This window comes from Lynx rufus, unplaced genomic scaffold, assembly GCF_022079265.1.
Source record: "Lynx rufus isolate CCGP_SWC_20201006 ecotype Redwood Valley unplaced genomic scaffold, mLynRuf1.p SCAF_1, whole genome shotgun sequence".
Classification (NCBI taxonomy): domain Eukaryota; kingdom Metazoa; phylum Chordata; class Mammalia; order Carnivora; family Felidae; genus Lynx; species Lynx rufus.
In genome coordinates, this window is record NW_025814823.1 from 130,622,577 (window position 1) to 130,627,560 (window position 4,984).

Here is a 4,984-nt window from a genome sequence, read left to right on the forward strand (position 1 = left end):
CTTAATTAACCTCTCCTTCTGGGTTTTCATAACAATTTGTTACCATTTATCGCACTTTGTTTTATAGTTAATTATCAGCATTTCTCAAAATAGGCTTTAAGTTCCTTGAGGACAGAGCCCATATTTTATTCATCTCTGAACTATTTTTTAAAATTAAAATTATTTTTTTCATTTAGAGAGAGAAATAACATGTGCGGGAGAGGGAAGAAAGAGAGGGAAGAAAGAGGGGAAGAAAGAGAGAATCTCAAGCAAGCTCCATACTTAGCATGGAGTACGACATGGGGCTCCATCCCATGACTCTGGGATCATGACCTGAGCCCATGCTATAGTATCAAGAGTTGGAAGCTCATCCTACTGAGCTACTTCGGTGCCCCTTGTCTCTGAATTATTAGTACTGAGTGTAGTGCTGGGTACTTACTTGGTGCTAAATAAATTTGTATATCAATTTATAATAAATAATTGTTTAAAACCAAATTTTATCATATTTAATACAGTAAACCTGTAACATAGGTATTTCTGATCCCTCATTTACAGATAAACAAACTGAGCCCTAAAGAAGTAAAAATACTTTCCCATGGCCTGTTCAGCATGAGAGCCAGTACGTAAACCCAGGATCCCTATCTGTAAACCCTGATTTTAGTCCTCTGTACTGGACTGCACATAAGCAGAGGTATAATTGGAAATTTGGTACAGTGTCCAATTTTGATAAAACAAACATTTCTGGTTACTACAACTTGTTAGATGTTGTTCATATTGAGGGATTATCAATGTCCAAAGTATTGTCCATCATCCCTAGTGTTTTCTGTATCTGAAGCACATAAATTCTACCATATTTATGTGTGGAGTAACAATAGACCCTGTATGGAATTGAATATAAATGATGTTTAAAAATTATTGATTGTATAATGGAATCTAGTCAAAGGAATTTTGCTGTGCTTAGTCATTTTCTCTTTCTATCCCCAACCCTCACAATATGTTGCTGAGTATTGATGAAAAAAAAATGCACACAACTTGGTTGGTTCCTAGAATTAGTCCATACTGTTACTGGAGGGAGGTATGGAAAAGCTTTTCTTCTTCCAGATTCTTTCCTCTATGACCTGAAAATCCTCCCATTAAAGTCATTAGTAGCAGACCACAAACATGGACATTTCTTTTAGGAGGTCTTGGAGTATATCTCTTTGCATTGTCCACATTTACTTTTTGGAGTAGCTATTACTTGTCTTATCTACAGCTAATATAGGGTCTCACCTTTAATTATTAGCTCTGAATTAATCTAGACTGCTTAGTAAACAGATAGTCTTCAGCCTTGTTTGCTTTCCTTTCTTAATCCAGGTACTTAAAAGAACAGAGGACAAGTTGGCAGTTTAGAACTCTAATTTAGTAGAGATGGTCAAAGACCCCCAAGTTAATGGACCCTATTAAGGTCTACCTTTCCTTTCTGATAGTCCCAATATACCTCCAACATTGGTTACTAAGCCCTGCATTGTCAAGTCTTCCCAACTCCTCACTCAAACATTCTGTTTTCTGTTGCCCACTTCACATTCTAGCAAAAACTGTTCCTTACTAATTTAAGAGCATCTAGCTTTAATACCATATAGATACACAGCTTTTGATGATTTTAACCTCTGAATTCTGATTCAACTTGTAATGGCAATGACTGATGTTTACTTAAGCACCAAGCACTTTAAGTACTTTAATGAAAGTAGTAGATCAATTGGAAATACAGCCTTGATTCTTTAATACTCTCCCAGTCTCACCCCTCTCTCAGGTATGCACATCTATTTTCCTACCAAGAAGTGAAGTTTATTTCTGCATCCCTTGAATTTAGGGCCTTACATTTTGCTTTGGACTACAGAATGTACTTGAGTTGGCAGTGTGCTGGTTCTGAGTGAAGGCCTCAAGGGTCCTTTCTCTTGGAGCTCCACCACTGTCATGTGAAGAAACCTGGACTAGCTGTTGGATGATGAGATCCATGTGGAAGAGAGGCCAAGTGTCCTCGCTAGGACCATCTTAGGCCAGATTATACCAGCTAACCCCCAAACTTGTAAGAGAGCTGCCTGTTCAATACACAACTAATTGTGGATGTAACAGTGAGCCCAGCTGACACTAACCAAAACACCCATATGTTCCATAGACTCCAAGAATTATGCATGGTTATTGTTTTAAGTCATCGGATTTTGGGTGGTTTGTTTCACAGCAATAGGAAATTACAGTCTAATGCTTTACTCAGCTATTTTACCTATGTTCATAAACCACTGACTATTTTCCACTAACCACAAAGATGTTGGCACTCTCTACCTCCTATTTGGTGCCTGAGCTGGCATAGTAGGAACCACGCTTAGCCTTCTTTTTTTTTTTTAAAAAACGTTTTTATTTATCATTGATAGACAGAGAGACACAGAGCATGAGCGGGGGAGGGGCAGAGGGATGGGGAGACACTGAGTCCAAAGCAGGCTCCAGGCTCTGAGCTGTCAACACAGAGCCCAACGCGGGGCTCGAACTCACCAACCGTGAGATCCTGACCTGAGCCGAAGTCCGTCGCTTAACCAACTGAGCCACCCAGGTGCCCCAGGAACCATCCTTAGCCTTTTAATTCGAGCTGAACTCAGCCAACCCTGCACTCTACTAGGAGATGATCAGATCTTTAATGTAATTGTCACTGTTCATGCATTAGTAATAATCTTCTTTGTGGTAATACCAATCATGATCGGGGGCTTTGGGAACTGATTGGTGCCATTAATAATTGAAGCATCTCATACAGCATTCCCTCGAATAAATAATACAAGCTTCTGACTTCTTCCCCCATCCTTCCTACTCTTACTTGCATCATCAATAGCAGAGGCCTGTGCAGGAACCAGATGAACTGTACATCCTCCTCTAGCAGGCAACCTAGCCCATGCAGAAGCATCTGTGGACCTCACCATTTTTTCCTTGCATCTTGCAGGTGTTTCTTTAATTTTAGGTGCTACTAACTTCATTACTACAATCATTAATGTAAAACCCCCTGCAATATCTCAATACCAGACACCCCTGTTTGTCTGATCTGGCCTAATTACTGCCTAATTTAATCACTACCAGTGTTAGCAGTTGGAATTACTATATTACTGACAGACAAAAACCTAAATACTACTTTCTTCGATCCTGCTGGGGGAGGAGATCCCATCTTATGTCAACACTTACTCTGATTCTTTGGACACCCAGAAATCTATATTCTAATTCTACCAAGTTGTGTAATAATTTCACATATTGTTACCAATAGGTGACAATATTCAGGCAAAAAAGGAACCCTTTGGTTATATGGGAATAATCTGGGCAATAATATCCATTGGTTTCCTAGGTTTCATTGTATGAGCCCATCATATGTTCACTGTGGGAATAGACGTCACAAAAGCATACTTTACATCAGCCATTATAATTATTGCCATCCCTACTGGGGTAAAAGTATTCAGCTGACTTGCCACCCTTCATGGAGGAAATATTAAATGATCCCCAATGTATTATGAGCCTTGGGCTTTATTTATTGCAGGGGGCCTAACAGGCATTGTACTAGCCAACTCTTCATTAGATATTGTTCTTCATTACACATACTATGTAGCAGCACACTTCCATTACGTATTATCAATAGGGGCAGTGTTTGCTGTCACAGGAGGTTTTTGTTCACTGTTTTCCCCTATTCTCAGGATATACGCTTGATAATACCAGAGCAAAAAATCCACTTCACAGTTATATTTGTAGGCTTCAACATAACATGTTTCCCTCAACATTTCCTCGGATCATCCAGAATACCTCGACATTGCTCTGATTACCCAGATGCATACACAACTTGAAACGCAGTCTCCTCAGTAAGCTCTTTGATTTCACTAATAGCAGTGATACTAATAATATTTATAGTATGAGAAACCTTTGCGTCCAAACAAGGAGTAGCAACAGGAGAGGCTGAGGAAATTTAGGGTTAGCAACATTAAGTTCCTTATTCAACTTCTCAGCATAAGTGATAGGGTCAGGATTTGAGCCAAGATGGTCTTAACTAGAGTTTGAATACTTAAATATTATGTAACCCTATTCCCATTCAGGGACATATAATTTATAACTTAATTCATGGACTCATTACATCTTTAAGGGAAATAATTTAGTTCACCCTCCTTGATTTCTATTTGAGGAGATAGAGACCCAGAGTTTACTGATTTGTCCAAAGTTATAAAGTCACACCATAGTCTGAAGGTTTTTTTTTTTTATTTCTCCTTAGTAACTCATAATTTATCTTTCTTGGTCAAGAGCATGTCTTTTTCTGTTGGGTAATTGCGAGTTTCTTGAGATTTTGTTCTTTGTCTATGTCTGCCTGGATATCCAGCACAGTGCTGAGCTCTTCAAGGGTTTAGAGCATATTTATTAACTGACTAATTGTTTGCGTGCTTGATTTTATTTGCTTCTTAAATCTTCATTACTTGGGTAGCAGGCAAAGTGGCCATGGCTAGCAATACCATAGCGGGGGAAGGCTGGCCAGCCAGCCAGTATGAAGGCTGTCTGCTCAGGCTTATATCCACATGGAAATTCTCATCCTCTGCAGTTTTTATATTTCTCTCCTAGGAGGTACAACATCTTTGTTTGCTGAATTAACTGGGCTGTATTTTGTCAATGTGCCTGATAAAGAAAAGTGCCCCCTCATTTGGGAGAAACTTCTTCTATGAGACTAGACTTAAGTTCCAGACTTTTGCATTCATATATTGCTTACTAAGCAACTGTCCTTTAAGCCCTGAGAAAATTTAAGCAAAAGTCATTTGGATAAGATCACGTAGCATCCAATTCAACCAAGTCTTTAAATTTTGGCTATTTCTATAAGCCAGGGAATTCAGCTATGAGATAGAATCAGTTAAACTGATGATATGAAAGGTAGACATGCTCTGGGGCAAAAGGCTTTAAATATCCATTTTTTTCCTATTTCTTGCTCTTATCCTTTGCAGAATAGCATGGCAAAGCAAAATTA

At 38.8% G+C, this 4,984-nt stretch overlaps 1 pseudogene; it reads left to right on the plus strand.

The window, feature by feature from the left end:
• The first annotated feature begins 2,241 nt into the window (after positions 1–2,241).
• LOC124509636 (cytochrome c oxidase subunit 1-like) lies at positions 2,242–3,950 on the plus strand (annotated as a pseudogene).
• The last annotated feature ends 1,034 nt before the right edge of the window (positions 3,951–4,984 follow it).